This window comes from Papaver somniferum, chromosome 3 (genome assembly GCF_003573695.1).
Source record: "Papaver somniferum cultivar HN1 chromosome 3, ASM357369v1, whole genome shotgun sequence".
Taxonomy (NCBI): domain Eukaryota; kingdom Viridiplantae; phylum Streptophyta; class Magnoliopsida; order Ranunculales; family Papaveraceae; genus Papaver; species Papaver somniferum.
Genome location: NC_039360.1, coordinates 198,386,202 through 198,407,593, shown reverse-complemented (window position 1 = coordinate 198,407,593; position 21,392 = coordinate 198,386,202).

Sequence of the window (21,392 nt, the reverse complement as noted above, 5' to 3'; positions counted from 1 at the left end):
TTGAGCAAGAAGTGCTCCAATAGCGACATCACTGGAAGCTGTATAAAGTATCAGGGGTCGTCCTTGCACCGGGGATTCCATGACAGCGGGTGATAATAGTATCTCATGTATTTTCTGGAATGCTTCTTGTTGGACGGTTGTCCACGTAAAACTTGCTCCTTACTTCAGCAGAGGGTTGAATGAAGCAATGAGTTGAGCTAATCCAGGAATGAAGCGTCGAATATAATTTACCTTGCCCATAAAACCTTGGAGTTCTTTCACAGTGCGTGGAGGAGGCATGGTAGTAATAGCTTTCGTCTTGTCTGGATCAACTTTAATTCCTTCTGCCGTGACTAGGAATCCTACAAATTTTCCGGAGGAGACATCAAATGCACATTTCAGAGGATTCATCTTTAATTTATATTCTCTGCATATTTCAAAGACTTGTATCATAACTTCTAGGTGGGATGCTCGAGTCTTCGACTTCACCACTACGTCATCAACATAATCCTCCACCTGCTTGTGCATCATGTCATGGAATATTGCAGTCATAGCTCGCTGATAAGTAGCACCTGCATTCTTTAATCCAAAGGGCATCACAGTGTAGTGAAAATTCTTAATGGGAGTGCAAAATGCAGTTTTGTTGGCATCGTGTTCGTACATCTTGATCTGGTTGTAGCCACTGTATCTATCCATGAACGAGAACATACCGTGACCACTGGTTGCATCAACGAGCATATCAATGTTGGGTAGAGGAAAATCATCCTCCGGGCAGCATTTACTCAGATTCCTGAAATCAACACAATATCTGATTTGACCATTTTTCTTCTTGACAGGAACAACATTTGCCAGCCATGTTGGATGCTGAATAGCTCTGATAAACCCTGCTACCACTAGTTTCTGAATTTCGACCTTGATTTGATCCTCAACTTCGTGTCTGAACTGCCTAGGCGACTGTTTGACATCTTTGGAGCCAAGAATGATGTGCAGATGATGAGTGACCAATTTTTTGTCAAGACCAGGCATCTCTTTGTATGTCCAAGCAAATATATCCTGATATTCTTTAAACATACTTATCAGTCCCGCTTGCTCTTCCGGTGATAATGCAGAACTAATCAAGATTGGCCTTGGATCATCCTCCGTCCCGATGTTGATCGTTTCGAGGTCGTCAATAGTAGAATCAGTGTCATCTTGCAATTGTCGTGGAACATCTTGAATCTCTTCATCAGGTGATTTTTCACTCTGATATGATTCTTCAGGGAGGGGATACTTTTCATTATTCTCCCCTGTTAATTGTTAATCTTTGCGCCGGCGGTACGTGACCCTCCCCTCTGCATCATGACTGGATATGAAGTTGGATCTTGACGTTATAGCCTGATCTTTACGGCGCTTGACTGGTGTAACAAATGAATTAATCGGTTTAGTACCTGAAGACGATGGTTTGTCAGCAGCTTTCTCAATGGATTCCCAATTCGGGAGTGGAGTACTGTAGATCTTCCTGGGAGGTTCAGGGATGTCCTTCCGAGATTCAAGGAATTCAGCGTCATAGAACGGGGCGTAAGGAGATGATGAAGCAGCAATACGAACAATCTTATTATTGAGCAGACCTTTCATGCATTGATAATATGTTGAAGGAACCACTTTATTGTCATGGATCCACAGTCTTCCAAGTATCACGTGGTAATCAGGCTCTTGCTCGATCACGTGAAATTTTTCCTTTGATTGAATAGGTCATACCATCAGGTCTATGTATGCATAACCATATGTATGGATCTGACTTCCTTCAAATCCCGTCATCAAGATGGGATGGCGAACAATTCTACTCTGTGGGAATTTGGCTGCTTTGAGAGTCTTCATGGTAATAATATTAGTATAAGCGCCTGTATCAACGAGAGCCCTCTTGAATTCAGAGTCTCTGACAAAACTTATCACGTACAAGGCGCGGTTATGGCCTTCATCTGCCATGCGGTCTTCTTCTCCAAAGGTGATATTGTTGATTGAGTGTTCAGACATCATGGACATTTCTTCCACTGCTGGAGACAACGAAGCTACTTGCACATCAGATGATATCCGGTTGAGTGCGGCGAACGTGTCTGTACGTTGTTCTCTGGAAAAGTGTAAGAGCCCACACAAGTTTTTAACCAACTGTGCAACCTCCTGGTCCACCGGCTTCTCATAAGTAGTGAAACTGTTGGTTTGAGGGTTAACATGTGACGAGTCAGCCCCCAGCGCTGGGACTTCTGAAGCGGAGATACTGCCTAACTCGGATGTCAGTTTGATGAGAAAATCGAGTATGTGGTTCATTGTATTTTTTATCAGATCCATGTTCCTGGTATGGATCTCCAAGACTCGCACCAACTCAGTCAGGATCGGGATTCCTCCACCTTCCGTGCTGTCAGATGTAACGTTAGAAGGAGGAGCGTTGCCATTTGAAAGATTCTGGATTGGGTTTGGATTAGTTGAGTTAGTCCTAATACCAACCATCTTGTCAAAGTTTGAGATTGCAACCGAGAGATTAACCTCCCACTGTGGTCGCCAATCTGTAGATGGGGAAAAACGATTTGCTGGTTTTTACGGAATTGAGCAGATGACCGCGCGGAGACTCCTTGAACCGAAAAAATGCTCAACCTCACACAGATGCACTGCAATAAGGGAGTGATTTAATTTCGAGAGATCAATTTGTAGGACTGCGGCCTAAACCAAGACAATGGCCGTTCCAGAGTCAATTCGGTCACAAGAGAGGATGGGCTGATCTGTAGGAGGGAAGCTGAGAAATGTGTGAGATCAATGGTGATCGAGATTGTAGGTGTGTTATGTATTCTGCGTAAGAAAGTTCTTAATGATTGAATTTTACTCAGTTGAGAGTGATTGCTCAGACGATGAGTTCGTGTAGACGAAAGATTGTATGTATGAACTTGTCGAGGAATTCTTGTCTGTTTCAATCATGATTCAAAGGCTTTTATATTGATAAATTGAAAACACCATGATCCCATGTAGTGTGACAGTTGATGGAGTCAAAGAGTGGGGAAGTGGAAAATCGTGTTGAAACCAGTTTCTCATCGTGCGGAGACTTGGTTAACTTTCCACCCACTACTTTGCTAACTCCTCCAACTGATTGCACGAATTTCTCACATTCTCATCGTGTGTATGAACACACGTGCCGTAGACCGCCAGACCAAAACCCTAGTTAATATACCCCCATGTGACACGATTGATATCTCATGAATGTGGGGTCTGCAAGACAGACGTGTATTTAGTTAGTCAGTTGCTGACTCATGGTATTGTTGAGTTGAACATAAGTTGCAAATGTTCTGACACTCAAGAATTGAACATGTCTGCTGAGACAAAAAAATATCATTTTCGAATAAATGTTGATAACCAGAGCAAACTGTGCTGCTGAATCGTTGAATATTGATAGTTGAACCAATATTCCTTAGTCTGAGCAAATATTGCTAGTCTGAGCAAATATTGCTAGTCTGAGCAAATATTGCTCATCTGAGAAAATGTTGCTCATCTGATGAATTATTGAATATTGATAGTTGAACCAACATTCTTCAGCGTGAACAAATATTGTCCATTTGAGCGAATGTTGCTCATCTGAGAAAATGTTGCTCGTTTGAGGAATCATTGGTAACATGACCAAGATAAATATTAATTTAAAATACTGGCAGTTGAGCCAAGTATAATTAATTAGGATGTTGATCATGGGATCAACATAAAAATTATTGGCATTTGAATCCACTCAGAATTACGTTTTTGCAGAGCTCTGATTTCGAAACCCTAATTTTGATCAATTGTTGATCAATTGATGATTTATTGAAATTTAACCACGGAATGAAGGAGGGAACGACTACATGGGATGATGAGTCGACTATGTAGCGCCAAGATGCTCAAGTGAGCAAAAATACCAAAGTCTCTTGAAGACCAGTTGGTGAAAAGATGATTAAATGCTGGTTTAATCATTTATTAAAATAGTTCTCGTGTGAGCGTCAGGTAGTAAAACCTGATTGTGGAGAGATGAGGGACCGACCAAGGGGGAATGAGACCGTCCCTTGGTGATCATGGGACCATCTGGTCGTTTGAGCAAACTCCAAGTTGTTTTGGGAAGAGTTTGGACCCAATATGAGCAATTGAGAAAATTAGGTCAAAATTATTAAAACACGTGGGACCGGCTCTTTGAAAGACTCAGGTCCATCCTTGGTCGGTTAAGGAGACATGCCCGTGTCACCATAATGTCCGTGTCTCAGTCCTGAGAGTTTCGATATTTTCTGATGCGCGTTTGAGCAACATTTTGAGAAAATATGAAGGATTCAGGGTTTTGCTGAAACTGAAGTATCTTCATGAGATGATGAAAATAATTAATAAATTAAGGAATTTAAAGGTGTGGGACCGGCCACGTCTTGGGTATGGCCGACCATCTAGCAAGTTCGGTCCTGCAACGCCTTTCCCAATTTTATGTATTTTCCCTGATGTGAGGGAAATATCATGAAACTGAGGAATTTCATGAAGTTAAGGAATTTCCATGAGATTATGGAAATAATAATAATAAAATAGGGAGTCATGAAGTGTGGGACCGGCTATGGCCAAGGCATGGCCGGACGGCCGGCCAAAGAGCCTGTCCCAAGGCACTTTTCCCAATTTTATAATATTTTTCATGATTTTAGGGAAATATCATAAAATCAAGAGGTTTGTTGAAACCAAGGAATTTGTTGAAATCAGGGAGTTTCCATGAGATGAGGGAAACATAAAAAATAATAATAATAAAATAAAGGGTGTGTGGGACCGGCTAGGGCATGACTGGACGGCTAGGTCCCGGTCCCACGAGTTTCCCTAATTTTACATGATTTTCATGACTTGAGGGAAATTTCATGAATTCAAGGAATTTTCATGGGATGAGGGAAATAAGAATAAAATAATAAGGAGTCATGAGGTGTGGGACCGGCCACGGCTAGGGCATGGCCGTCCGACTAGTGATCCCGGTCCCACGACATCTTTCCTAATTTCTTTGATACGAGGAAACACTATGAGACTGGGGAGTTTCCTTGAGACGAAGGAGATTTGCTCAAATGAAGGGAGTTTCATGAGATCAGGAAAAATAATAAAAATATGATAAAATATAAAATTTGGCGTGGGACTGGCCACGACACGACCGAACGGCCGGTGGGCCCAGTCCCCCAGCGCCTTGATTAATATTTTATTATTTATTATTTTCTTCCTATTTTGCATAGGTTCACCGTTCCTTCGTTTTTGGAATGCTCGTTTGTGCATTATTGCTGAGTACACTTGCACCATTTTGGTCGGGGCTTACTCGAGAGCTGCTCAGATGCGCGTACATTGAATATTTATCACTAATCCGTAGAATTCTGATAGGAAGAACCACGAATTGAAGTGACGAAATATTACGAAAAAATCGTAAAATATTGTTGAATATTCAGTTAACGATTAGAGATAATTAATTGATGGCTCTATACTAGCAGGCATGCTGTCTAGGAGCATTAATTATCTGAGAATTGAGAGATATGAGCTTGTTGAAATGTAATATTTCTCTTATATAGTCAGGGAAAACCTTATTGCGTCCTGAAGTCGTTATTGCTCTATACTAGCAGGCATGTTGTCTAGGAGCCGTCCAATCTTTCGATTCTATAGAGAAATAATTACTGAAATTGCTCAGTATTCATGAGATGTGTCGTTGCCTCAGCTGAGAGACTACGCATCTTCATATACTCTGAGAGACAGCATTCTCAGTCAAAGATTTTATGGCATGAGCTTTCATGCTTCAATGAGAGACATGAGCCTCAATACTCATCTGATTGCCGGATCAGGAACATGTATAATTATGGTTTTACGATTTTAACCCTTGTCGAAAATCCACCATCTACACAAGGTATTTTCTATAAGGAATAGTGGGATATAATTAATCCTTCTGTTTTAAAAGTGATTAAAGATGTTTTTTCTCCTTAGGCTTACTTAACCCAGAGATGAACCGTATTTTTATAAATTTGATTCCCAAGATCCCCAGTCCTTCTAATATAAAAGATTTTCGTCCCATAAGTCTTTGTAATTTCAGTTACAAAATTATTTCGAAAATTCTAGCAGATCGTTTGAAACCGTATCTTCCCAGGTTTATTTCTATGAACCAAAATGCTTTTGTGAAATATAAATCAATTTTTTATTCTGTTTTCATTACAAATGAAAATTTTCATTCCTTTATATATGAAACTTGGTCCAAAGGGTGGATGGATATGAAAATTGATTTTGAAAAAGCCTATGATCGGTTAGAATGAGATTTTATTCTCAAAATTTTTAGAGCTTTAGGGTTCAATTCAGTCTTGATTAATTGGTTAAAAGTGTGCATTTCTTTGGTGTCTTTCCAAGTTATTTATAATGGAAGTCCTAGTGAGTGTTTTCTTCCTACTCGAGGGATTTGGCAAGGGGTCAAGGGGATCCCTTATCCCCTTATCTGTTCATTACTTGTCTTGAAGTCTTAAGTAGAATGATTAACCATGTTGTTCGGAGGAAAGAAATTAAAGGCTTCAACATATGTAAAGGTTCTCCTAAAAACACTCGCAGTTTTTATGCTGATGACAGTTTGATTTTTTTGGAAGCTAACCTTAACAATGTAAGGGGTATCAAGAGAATATTGGATCAGTTCTCTTATTGGTCTAGAAAGTTGGTTAATAATTTTAAATCTGTTGTTGTTTTCTCCAAGAATTTTCCTAATAGACTTGCTAGGTCTTTGAGCAGAGGTCTTCAGATGAAACATGATGATAGGCCTGGTAAATATTTGGGTATTAATATCCAGTGGGGCAGAGTGAAAGGTAGTGATTTTACTGAATCCATTGTGAAATTGACTAATGGATTAGCTGGTTGGAAACTTAATGTGTTAAATTTTGCTGGGAGAGATGTTTTAATAAAGTCTGTGTTGGATCCTTCTTTGAATCATTTAATGTGCACCTTGAAGATTCCAAGCTTCATCCTTTCCAAGGTAGATAAATTAAGGAGAAATTTTCTTTGGCAAAGTAGAGAAGGAGACAAAAAAACTTCATCCAATTTCCTGGTAGAAAATTTGTTTACCTGTGTGGTTTGGAGGTCTTGGTATTAGAGATCTTGAGTTTCATAATTTTGCTTTTTTAGCTAAGACTGCTTGGAGGATTACTTCTTTTCCAAATTCTATTATAAGTCAGTTATTAAAGGAAAAATACTTCAAAAGTTGCTCTTTCTGGGAGGCTTTAAATCCTAATCGTTTTTCTTGGTGTTGGAGCAGTATCCTTAAGGGTAACGAAGTGATCAAAGGTAGTCTGAAATGGAGTATTAGCAATGGTGATAGTGTTGATGTTTGGCAGGATCGTTGGTGCGATAATGAACCCCTTATGAATATTATTAATGCTAATTATCATTCTGTCAGGCCTTTAAAGGTTGCTCAAATTATCGACCATGCTAGAGGAGAGTGGAATCTCGATCCTATCTCTCATATCCTCTCACAGGATATTCAGGATATGATCAAAGCTAACCCTACTCCTCTTTCAGATAATATGGTTGATAAATTAGTTTGGCCTCACTCTTTAGATGGTCAGGTGTCTGTGAAGACTTGTTACAATGAACTGGTTAAAGATAATGTGAATCCGTCTCTGCTAAATCAGAAATGAAAAATTTTGTGGCAGTTCAATACTCCTCCTCATCTTAAACATTTTCTTTGGCTCTTCGTTCATGGTAAGGCTCCTGTTAGAGTTAATCTCAGAAACAGAGGAGTTGATGTGGATGATTGTTGTCTGTTATGTAGGCAGATACCAGAATTCATCTCTCATCTTTTTCTTAAGTGCAGTAAGGTCTCTCCAATTTGGGAAGCAATCTGTTATGCTTATCGGATTTCAATTGATCAATTTGTTATCTCTTTTCAATGTCTTATCAATGTCATGCGTCTTAACAATGAGCATAATATTGTTGAGTGGAAAGATTTGATACTTACATCTTATGGGGTATTTGGTGCTTAAGAAATAAAGTTGTCTTCACAAGTGCTGAGTTTGATTGGAGAACTGTTATAGATAAAGCTCATAATTCTGCTCTAGAGTTTATTCAAACGCAGAAATCTGAAGTTACTTTGAATAGTAAGCGGGGGTCTAACAACCACACCCAATATTTCGTTTGGGCAATCTGTATGGACTAACTCCAATATACTTCCAAGATAATCAACTAGACAGTCAGACTCAATCAAGGAAAATACATCTAAGAGTTATATCTCTGTTTCTCAATGTAATCAGCAAATCAAACAGATAGAAATCCGTGAGCCTGATTATTATGAGAAACAACTTGAACGGTACCAAAGACCAATGTTCAAGTGTTAATCAATTTATATCAACAACCAAAGGTTGGATTATCTAATTGATTGAATGATGTAGTTTTTACAGTGATAAGAAAAGTGGTTCGTTAAAGACTTGTAGAGATTTGATTTTAGACTTAAGTTTCGAAAACTAAAGATAAAAAAAACTAAATTGAAGTTGTTATCAAGATTTTAGAAACACAGAGGCCCAAGATTCCACCAATCTCCAATTTTTATGTGATTTAATCTAATCAATATTCATGCAATTCTTTTCGTTTAAAGCGATTCTAATATGTGCAAAAGTAGATTTTCAAAGTAAAAATTATAAATCTGAAGGATAGAACACCAAGAACTCTAGGTTAAGCATGCTCTATCAAAAGATATCACAACTATTCAATTATAATCCTTAAAACTATTTTTATTCAAGGCACAAAATCATATAAGAAACTGTAAAAATAATTAAAAATAGAAATTACCATATAACAATTGGAAAAGTGGCTTCCTCCGTCGCCTCAGCAAAGGGGTTTAGCTCCTCATATTAACCATGTTCCCAAAATACATCTTTATTGCTCAAAAGTTGATTAAAAAGAAGAGAAGGTATAAAACAACGTGTTTGTAACAGATGTAAGTGTTACAGAACCCACTGTTACAGACTCCTTAACTGAACTGTTGCGAACTGTAATTAAGTGTTACAAGAAGTGTGACGAAAGGGTACTGAATTTGTAAGAATAGGCCACGGATTCTGCGACTGTCTCTGCAACTCTTACTGTTTTCTGGTTCTTCTTCTTCCTCTCGCCCGTATTTCTGAAACTTGGTTTTTAATGCTATGTTATGTCCTAAACTTCACCGAAGTGTACGTACCCCTCCTCTGACTCGTACCTAGGATATTTATACACCACTGGTGATGTTATTTCGAGAAGTTCTTTCCTTCTATTTTCTTTTTCTTTGCTGCCAAGTTAAGATAATACCTTCTTTAACTTCTGTACGCGTCATGGGATCTCAAAACTTCCTCTAAACTCGATATATGTTATTCAGATATGAATATATTCCCTCTTTTATCTCATAACTCCCAAATACACACCAAATCTTTCAAGTAGGAAAACCCGATAATATTCGCACCCCTATTTTATCAAAAGCCGGTGATTTCGAATCTGACCGCCATAGCTTCCCAGTTCCATCGAAACCGGCCTAACCCAAACCAAATCCAAGAACAAATCCGAAAATAACACGCTGAAATCAAACCCAAAAGATTACGCATCAAACCGTGAACTCTACACCTCTGTTTTCTTCTAAATCGAGTTCTAGACAATTTGGGTTCAATCAAACGACTATACCAGGCCTGTTTTGGCCTAAGAAGGAAACCCAATCAATTTCAGCCTTTCAGTCTCTCTAAAACTCGATCAAATCTCAACCTTCTGCCTCCGTCTGCAACAGTTTTCCCGCCAAATTTGAATTTGAATTTGGAAAGAAAGGGGGAGCCCCCTATCCAGAATACGGGTGTCGATAGAAAGCGCATGTGGGGTGCCCTGGGGTGGCCCTTATCCAAATCGTGGGTGCCAAAATCATTTCCTCTGGTGCCTTAGATAACTTTTTGAGCCGATTTTTCCAAAAATACCTACACACATAAAACACCATAATAAGTACATAAATGAGCACTATCAATATATATAATCGAGACAAATTAGACACAAAAATGTGTCTATCATTTAACTACGCACAACCTGTGATATTTCAATTATATAGAAAATATAATGCGGAAAAGAAATAACACAGACACCAGAAATTTTGTTAACGAGGAAACCGCAAATGCGGAAAAAAAAACCCGGGACCTACTCCAGATTTGAATACCACACTGTATTAAGCCGTTACAAACTCTAGCCTACTACAAGTTAACTTCGGACTGGAATGTAGTTGAGGCCTAACCAATCTCACACTGATTAAGGTACAGTCGCGTTCCTTACGCCTCTGAATCCTAGCAGGACTCTACGCACTTGATTCCCTTAGCTGATCTCACCCACAACTAAGAGTTGCTAAGACCCAAAGTCGAAGACTTGATAAACAAATCTGTCTCACACAGAAAAGTCTATCGAATAGATAAATCTGTCTCTCACAGATATACCTACGATTTTTTGTTCCGTCTTTTGATAAATCAAGGTGAACAGGAACCAATTGATACACCAGACTTATATTCCCGAAGAACATCCTAGTAATATCAATCACCTCCCAATGATATCAACCGTATGGAAGCGGAACAAGATATTGTGGATTCATGAACGATGAGACGAAGATGTTTGTGACTACTTTTTATCTTACCTATCGGAGATTGAATCTCGAGCAAATCTTAGAGAAAATAGTACTCAATACGATAGAAAAAAGTAAGATCAGAACACACAATTACAAAGAAAATAGCTGGGTATGGCTTCAGAATCCCAATGAAGTCTTTAAGTCGTTAACCTATAATGGTTTTAGAAAAACTTAGGTTAAAGTAGAATCGACTCTAGTCGCAACTAGTATCACACAGGAGGTGTGGGGATTAGGTATCCCAGTTGCTAGAGTTCTCCCATATATAGTCTTCAAATCAGGGTTTGCAATCAATGTTACCTTGGTAACAAAGCATTCAATATTCACCGTTAGATGAAAACCTGATTAGATTCAAGCTAATATCTTTCAACCGTTAGATCGAATTTAGCTTATTACAGACAAATGAAAAGTGACTTCATTTAGATATGGGTAACCGTACCTAAACGTGTATACCTTGTTGGATCAATAATATTTAACCTAAGTTATCCATATGAACACTTTCATATCAACCTTGTTCATCTTAATCACAACTAGTTCAAATGACTCAAATGAAACTAGTTCTAGAGTTGTTCAATTGTTTATATTCTCATAGAAGTATACAAGACATAATTGAAGCAAAATTAATTTTGATTCACTCGAATCAATTCATGAACATTATAGCCACGGTTTTCAAAAGATTGCATTCCTTATTATATAAATGTATTTGTTCATGAACAAACCGATTTTAGAACTTAACCCACTCAAGGATGCAAACAGGTACACATACCTAAGTATCCGGACTTGGTCTGGGTTCGCCAGTATGCGAATAGGTAAGCATACTATCGTACACAACCAAACTCAGTTCAATTCCCGGACTTGAACTGTTAAGCCGGTACACATACGGGTATGCATACTAAGTTCCCGGACTTCAACTATCAAACCAATATGCATACTATGGTTCTCGGACTTGGAATAACTTGCAACAGTTAGCATACAAGTACGCATACTGCGTTATATCCAATCAATGGTTAATTGTTCTAAACTCCATTTTAATCATTGAAATATTATTGGAAGACGAGAATAGCCGTCTCACACCAACTATTAGCTTCAAAGCAATTTTCAAGTGATCAATAGATCAATACAAAACATTACGAGTCTACGTCAAATGACTGTCTCACACAAATCATGTAAGATGTTACCAGGCGATTTTCACATGATCATCTTTTGACCTTCATCAAGAATAAATATGAACTTGGTTAAAGCGAAAGCTTACCAACGCATATTTTGATAAATATGTAAGCGAGTTAAACTCAGCTCGAAATATCAAATGTGTATAAAGTAAAGTCTATATAGCTATACAAATTTTGTCTCATTAGAAGATAGAATAAAAATAGACTTATGAGTGATAGATGAGTTCAAGTCTCCACATACCTTTTGTTGATGAAGTTCCACAAGCCCCCCTTAGTAGTTCTTCTCTTCAATCGATGAACGCCGTGAATTCTAAAGCTCAACTACACATTCTATCCTAATCCGAGACATAGCTATAAGTAGACTAGAAATCAAGACTTATAGTTTTAGAAACTAAACTTGACATACAAGCTTGAGATAATAATGCTTGCGAGTTCGACCGAGCAGTGCTCTAACACAGGTTTTTCATGTTAATGGGATTCCTCCGGTTACTGACTATTTCAATCTCAATGCAAATGGTGCGGCTAATGATAGGGATGAAGCTGGTGTTCAGGCGTTATCAGGGATAGTAACGGAGCTTTTGTGGCAGCTTGTGCTAAACATCTTTTCAAAAATACTCACAACATGGCGGAACTTTGGGCTATCAGGGACGAATTGCTTCTTGCTTTCAAGTTAGGAATTAAAAAGATGGTAGTGGAAAGTGAGTCTCAACTGATTATAAATATGTGTAAAAAGAAAACGAGAAGTTGCTGGCTTTTTGATACTTTGCTTACTGATATTACTAATATGTCTAGGTGTTTTGATGTAATTACCTTTCATCACCAGTATAGGGAAGGAAACTCTGTTGCGGATACTTTAGCAAAGAAAGCAGCTAATGATAGGTTAATAGGAATTTGGAGTTCTAGTCCTCGTATTTTTTTGGGTACTGCTTTGTATGATGACCTTATGAGGGGAGCATTCCCCAGGCTTGTAAGGCTCTAGTTTTTTCCAATGTTTTCCTGTTACCAGAAAAAAAAACTTTAAATGAGTTGTTCAGGTGGTTGATAACTTAGTATTGTTGTCGTTATGTACATGGTATAATCCAATTTATGAAAAGGACGAAGAACAATGGCTGACATTTTGAAATTAATTAACATCATTCAAGTGTCTTTTTTTATGAACATAAAAATACGAAAAATAAATTTAAAATACAAGGACTTTTAATACTAGCTGTGATAAGATAAGAAAGGCAAACGTAAATACAATCCAAGTGTGGAGAATATAATCTAACGGCTCATAAATTGGGGACAACACTGCTCTAAGATAATTACGAAGTTATGAAAGTAATTAACGGTCTCTCCTTAATTATAGGTATTTTTTGAATATTTTTTCGGGTTTTAATTTTACGTGTTTAAAGATTACCATTAATAAATATACCAAGATTCAAATGAAGGATAGTTGGGGAGTATAAGGTTTTAACTTAAATCAGTTAGAAATTGCCAAATATGGAAAAACAAATGTCGGCTTCTTATTTGTCCCCCATGACCCCTTGGAATTTTGCCCCCAGCAAAAATTTATCCATGGTTGAGTTGTTTGTGCCTTGTAGATAGTTAATAACTGATAAGAAATCTCCTTTAATGACCAGATTTCCGATATTCTTTTCTTTGGCCCAAATCACTGCCAGCAGAAAAAAGCTATCACTTCTGCTGATGTAGTTCTGCAAATCCCAAAGTCTGCTCCTTTGAAGGTGCCTATCAAGTTTCGTAAAATAAAACCAAACCTTGCATTAGTTCTTTCTGAAATCCAAAAAGCATCACAATTGATTTTGAAGTTACTCGAAGCAGGACATATCCAATTTTTCATACTTTACGTAGGAAATTTAGAAATATCATTTGAGCGTACAAATTGTTTAAAACAAATAAACTTGGCCACAAATTTATGTATCATATTAAGTGAAAAAGAGGGGGTACCAAGTACACCCCCAATTTTTTCGTTCGGCAACCTGTATGGACAAATCTTAATACAATTGTAAGTCTAGAATTGAAGTCTGTGTATATAAAGTTTATATCTCTACCTATTTTCAATCAGAAAGTCTAGACAATGATGTCTGTGAAACTGATTGTTAATAAGAGTACTTGGACGATCTCAAAAATCAATATCCAAGACCAAATAGTATCCAGTATATTCAGATCGAATTCTTCCAAGTATGAAACTTGTTATATATCTTTCAAGATACGAATTCTATAATAAATGAGTGTCGTAATTGATCTTAATTATACAAACATATCTACTAGAATTGAATACGTACTACTTGTGTAAATCTTATTATAAAGATAAACAATATAATGAGGAAAATAAAAAACACAAGACACCAGAATCGCAATAGCCTAAAAACCCCGGGACCTCGTCCAGATTTGAACACCAAACTGTATTAAGCTGCTACAAACACTGGCCATCCTACTATTAGACTTTGGACTGGAATATAGTTGAAACCGAATCCACCCTCCAAGCAATTCTGTTACAGTCACGCTCCTTACGTCTCTTGAACCTCGCAAGGCTCTAAGCAACTGATTCCCTTAGCTGATGTCCTTTACAACCTAAGAGCTGCTTCAACCTAAGTAAAGACTTTTGATATCAATCTAACTTTGTTTGCAATAGACAAAGCTAGAAAACCTCACAAATCCGGAACAATTACACTCAGTTAGCTGAGAAGCTTGAATTCTTAACCACCTCTCAAGAACAATCTTTAACTGATCAATAATAATGGTTTTTAGATATCTATCTCGAGGAATCACAAAGTCTTAGACGAAAAGAACTTTGAAGTTTCCATCTATCTTGCCTTAAAGAGATTACGAGAACCACGATAACAGAAAAGCAATATAAGGATACACAAACTATCAAGGTAAAGATAGTCTGACTTGGATTCATAATCCCAAAGTGAAAAATCTTTGAGTCGTAGACCTAATTATGTTTCTCAGAGGAAACCTAGGTCAATAAAAGAAGACTCTAGAAATAAACTAGGATACAAAGTGTCAAGGATTAAATTTTCCAGTTGAACGAGCCTCTTTATTTATAGATGTTCAAGACTGGGGGTTGCTTAGAATTCAAGCTAAGATATTTGAGATTCAAACAAACACTTTCTCTATTTAGGTAAAACTCTAATTAGGGTTCTGAATAAGCATGTGAGAAGCTTGTGTTGAAATCAGAAGAATATACACATGGTCCGGGTACATAAACCATGTATAATGACCGTTCTTGGAAAACACGTCTTTCGACCTTATAAGGAATATTATATTCATTTACACTTAATTAAAATTTTAATCATGATAAACAAAGTGTTTTATCGATCATATATGTCTTAGAGGTGTTTATGAGAGTCATACCAATGTTAAACAGATTCAAAAAATAAGTCTTTGAGCGTCCGCTATTTCATGAGTCTGGGTGCTATACGGTTTGTGAACTGGGTTTGCCAACTGTTATGGCTCTTGAACTTAGAGCATTAAAGTTCGTGAACTAGGTTCGCCAACCTTTGGCCTTTTACCAATTTTATATCACCACGGTTCATGAACCGGGTTGGTAAACTGTCTCATTGTGAACTTAAGGTTTCCGAACTGGTTCGCCAACCTTCCTGTATTCCAGAAACTCGGATGTCTAAGATTTGCGAGATAGTTCGCCAACCCACCTCGAGTCTAAATTATAGTGGTTCTGAATTTCTCTCATTGATTTTTTAAACCTTCCCGTTTGCCATAAATATAAATATCATTGCTTGGCCAATTTTCAAATGATCCAAAACATTAGTTCTTGAAAAGTAAATTATTTCAAACTTAGTCTCCAAAGAACCAATGAAAATCCATTGCTTGAATCATATTTTGAGATGTTTAACAAGACAAGCTTGAATTGGAATTTCTTATTTGTAATAAATCTACTAGAAATCATACGACTTAGTCTCAGACAGATAGAATGGTAAAGCTTGTGAGTAAATAGAATTGTTCAGTCTTTACATACTTTGTTGATGAATGGTAGGCTCGGAAACCTACGATAAATATACTACAAGTGCACAGTGTCTAACTAGCTAGTAGAAAATGGAAAGTACATGTCGAATCCACAAGGAGTGTGAAAATACTACTACAACTAATATCAAGAATAACTAATCAAATTCAATATTTCAGAAATTGATTGATTGATAACTAAAATAACGAAACTGGAAAAGCAAGATAATAAAATATGTATTTAAGTTTATGAAAGTGTTAAGAATTCATGAATCTGTTATAGGTAAGTCACTTGTATTTGTCGCAAAGGTCTCAAATTCACTCATGCACAAGATATTTCTTTTTAAGAATTGTCGACAAGAATTATCAAAAAGATTGTTTTTTCTCACTTCAATTTCATGGAGATACCGGGTAACAAATCCATGAGTTAGCGGTGACAGCGAGGAGGTAATTTCCATTAGCAGTATAGCCCATTTAGCAATATTTATTCGTACTTTGGGTTTGAGCGATACAACCTATAAAAGAAATAAAGAAATAAAAAATATTAGTACACATACAAGCACTAACATATAGATAAAATGGTAAAAATGTATATAAGCGCTCATCAAATACCCCCAAACCTATATTTTGCTAGTCCTGAGAAAAACTAAACTGAAAAACTATTATAAACAAAAAATAAAAATCATAACTTACTGTTGCAGGCATCGCGATTGCACTTAGCATGTGCAACAAGCCTTTGAACCCTTAGGTGTCTTGTCGGAAGAGTTTTAGTCTTGTGAGGGTTTAGAAGAGGTGTACCCGCAAAACCTTTACTCAAAATCCTAGCTACCTGTGAAGAATCTTTGAACGACACTAAACAATCTCCTTAATTGGCATACTCTCATTGACTACAGGAAGAAGTACCTTGATAAGAATCTAATTGTTGTTGTACATGAGTTTGCACTCAAGCATACTAAAGTTCATATATAAGTGACAGAACTCTACTCAAATAGTTGCACAATGGACATCAATATCAGGAATCAAACAAATCACATGAATAGATTAAGAAGATGGATATAAAAATAGATGGTTTGCGATGTTGACTAAAGTGAACAGTGTTTCCCATGTTTGTCTGAAGTTCACTGCCAGGATGAATCCTAATGGATTGAGATACTGATCTGAAATCTAATGTCAACACAACTAGTATATATAAGGGACCCAATGGTCGATAACCTAATTCTAGATCAAGTCTGCTGGTATATACAAGGGACCCAACAGTCGATTTTATTGAACAATAATAAATTGGGAAAATTAGGCTCAGGCCCAACCCATGGATAACCCATAATATGAGGCCCTTAATTAAAAAAAGTTTAAATCTAGGCCCCGAGTTTTTAAAAGACCTTGATACCCTTATGCATATTGTCAAGCCCATAATTAAATAAAATTTAAATTTAGGCCCAAAATTATTAAATCTAGGCCCGAAATTATTAAAGTACAGTGTGAAGGTGTAAACATAAGTTACACATGCATATGTCATGTGTAACCAGAAGTTACACATCCTTATGATATGTGTAATGCAAAGTTACACTTGTATATATATGCAAAAAATAGACATCAAAAAGAAAACACAAAAAAAAATACAATTATTACTTTAATATTCATTTACAATAATTTCTTAGCATGTGTAGCTAGAAGTTACACACGCATCTGTTTAGTGTAACTGAGAGTTACATATGTGTCTATCTAGTGTAACTGGGAGTTACACATGCATCTGACTTGTGTATTCAGCGTCAACTCCAGTTCCAGCGAGACCATTACCACTTTTAAGCAATTAGCTTTTATGAAGTTATCTGAAACCTGAAATATAACAACAAGCAATCAATATTTATACGACTAAAATGAATAGTACATACAACAATGTATATTTCAGTTTCACAAGCATCTGAATAGTGCAGCCAGCAGTTATACATGCATCTGAATTGTGTAACTGAGAGTTACACATGCATATGACTAGTGTAACTAGGAGTTACACCTGCATATGGAATATGCCATTTATCATGAACTTGCAGGCCTAAGTTACCTAAAGCAAAGTATGTGTAAGTAAAGGTCACACATCTAATTAGCATTTGTAACTAGAAGTTACACATCTATTTATCTTGTGTAACTAAAAATTACACATCCATACCCAAACACATCTATTCCATTACCACTGTCTTAACTGCAGCTACATCAGTACCTGTAATGTTAACTCCTAACATACATCTATCTGAGCATCATTAAATCAAACCATTCTGATTCTTCAACCAGTGCATACCTGAGCTATATCACAGCAATAACAACACCAGTTCATTCCAAAAATAAAACAAATCTGCATCTGTACCACTTCACACTCCTACAGCTCTCTGTGAACTTTCATACTCTGAAATCAACACCTCCATAACCTGTAATTAACAACAACATCCTGTTCATAACCATTCTTATCTCCTACGCGATACAAATCCTCATATTCTACCAAAAAACTGAAAAAATTTGCACAAACAAACAGTTTTTGAGCATCACAAACCTCACTGAATGTTGTTTCCCAGCAACTGAAAATTATTATACTAGTATTATCCTGAATCTTCAAATTCGTATTCTCCGTGAGAGTGAAAAACTCCAAAAATCTTCAATCCCGATCAAGTTTACCTTCAAATACATCCAAAATAAAACCAAATGCATTAATACAGTGAAGAAAATAGATTTGAAGAAGAAAATATGAGAAAAGAACCTAGATATTTTTCAGAACTTTCTCATACCAAAACTTCGGAAGAATTATTATCATAAGCTTCTTATTCATTAGTTGTTGTCAAAGCTGAAATGAATGACGACGATTTCATTTCTTCTGCGGTTGAATATCTTCTTAATTTCATTGTTGAACCTGCACAACAATACACATTAAAAGTTAAACCGACTTTCAATTCGAAACCCTAGAAAATTTGTAGACAATTTTTTTTTTTTGAAAATTTCACTAACACAATAATGTTACTCAAGATGAACACGCTAACTGAAACAGTTGGGTTTCATGGTGCTTATCAGGTACACATGTAATGGCTTATGCAAAACGGCAGTTACACTTGCATATGGCTTGTGTAATCTCCAGTTACACATCCATATGCTTGTGTACTCAGAGCATATAAATTATCTTCATCAGCGCTAGAAACAAGGATATCACATAGATTTGCTCAATAAATAAGATAAATGACACTTACAACATATGATGTATCTCAGCTTTAGCTTTCTCCTTCTCATTAAGCATTGGAGTCTAATGATCTGGACTTGACTATGCTTCAGAGTCGCTTTTCTGCATTAGAAACTGTTGAAACATTAAACATAATAAAATCATTAAACTGAAATATCCTATGCAACCACATGATATCATTTTTGCTCGTCTAATGCATAATATGTAATAGTTATATTTTCTCATTTCATGTCATACAAGTTTCGCAGAATACGACATAACAAACTTCCAAAAGAATTTACTTGCACGAAGCTATGGGACTGAACAAAGGATAAAACCATCTAGCAAGTGGAAGAATCATAAACTCCATCTTGCAAGTTTTCTTGAGTAATATATGTGGTTTTACAGCATGTGTAACTAGCAGTTACACATCCATATAGCTTGTGTAACTACTAGTTACACATCCATATAACTACTGAAATACAAGCTCAGCAAGACCAGTGACAAAGAAAAAAAAACTAAGCATTACAACACTATGAAAATAACCCATGTAATCTAGAGACTCTAAAAGCTACTACTTATCCAACCAACATAAGCTCAAACATGAAATTTTATGCTACTACATCTATTACAACACTATGAAAACACACCAACTAGAATACCACTTGTGTTTCAAGAACAACCATGGTACTGAACAAATTTACTTGTTATTACCGAGCTTCAGACACTATATACGCAGAGCAAAGAGCAGAAGCCTGACTTATATAGCTTGTGTAAACAGCAGTTACACATGCATATGGATTGTGTAACCTGCAGTTACACATCTATATGGCTTGTGTAACCTGCAGTTACACATCCATATGGCTTGTGTAATCAGCAGTTACACTTGTATATGCCTTGTGTACTCAGAGCATATATGTTATCTTCATCAGCGTTAGAAATAGGGATCAAATAGAGCTACTTGCGATTCTTAAACAGTGAAGACTACTCAATAAATAAGATCAAATAGCACTTGATCAACTGAAATGCGGCATACTATAACGTATATAACTAGCAGATGCTAGTGCAACTTCTTTTAAATTCTGCGCAACTTCATTTATTAGGTGAAACAAGACTTTAACCAACACGACGGGTAACTCATGAATCAATGATGTACATTAGACAATGGGTATTTACTACTAAGTCAAACTAAAAACTGCCATGTTTTTCCACGGAGACAAGAATTTATCATTCCACACAATGTGTTCACATGTTAGTATGAATAATTACCATCAAAGCCTAGAAGAGGGTAAGTCACCACATAAGCTCCTGATTTTGCTACAGCTCCAAGAAGAAAAGTTCACTATATCACATAATAACAACATTAGGCACTTGAACTAGCCTAAACACAAAGATGATAATTATAATATTATCCAATTGACATAACACAAAGGAATTTAGGAAGTTGTACACATACATTCATCTCCGCAATAGAGTTAAAATCATTGAATTTTAATTGTTTCTCCAAATCAGAGTTGTTTTCACTTGCAACTACAAAACCTAGCTTCAGCAACATCTGCTCCTCCTTCACCCTATTAATCAAAGACTTGATAAGTTTCATTTTGAAATGAGCATTATGTATCAGTTTCAACTTAGAGATAACATATAATATCTGCGAGATTGTGAGATAGCATTATATAATATTCAACTTAGAGATATCATATAAAACAAATCTGGATCGAACTTAAAACAATCAATCAATAACAGATAACGCTAGGCATGAGCTCAGTTTGAAAATCAAAGTGAATAAAATTCGTATCAAATAGATGGGTAACAGAGATAATAATTCACTGATTTTGAATCTGATAACCAAATTTCGATCGAGATAAGAGATTAAGATATATATCGAACTTTTTTCAAGAACACTAAAAAAATTCTTATAATTTTTCTTGAAATTTGTTAGTGATTTTCTCTCAAAAGTATGATTAAGGTGAGATTATAACAGGATTGCTATGGAAATCAAACTTTCAAGAACATATACAGGTAGATATTTGCTTGAATCGCTTCGTAAATCGAAGTATAAAATTCGTAACAACAAATAAACTTATTTGCATGTCGATTTGATTCTGTAGATGAATCTTCAGGTGCAGTTGATCTTCTTCATCTTCCATATGATCTCTCTATATCAGATGTGGTTGACCTTCGTAACAACTGAGACTACAGAGGAATCGATGGAGAAGATGAAAAAGCGGTGAAAAAAACCTAAAACTACTTCATCTTTGTTGCAGTAGAAGATCTAAAAGAAGAAGATGAAAATGAATCTCATAAGAACCCTAGAATATTTTTTTCTCTGCAAACGAGAGAGATAAAATGAGAGAGAAAGAAATTTGGAAAATGAAAATATCTACCAACATTCCTCTTGTATTTATTGCAAAAGGTAGTTTTTTCAATAAAAAAATACATTAAATAAAATTATGGGCCAGAT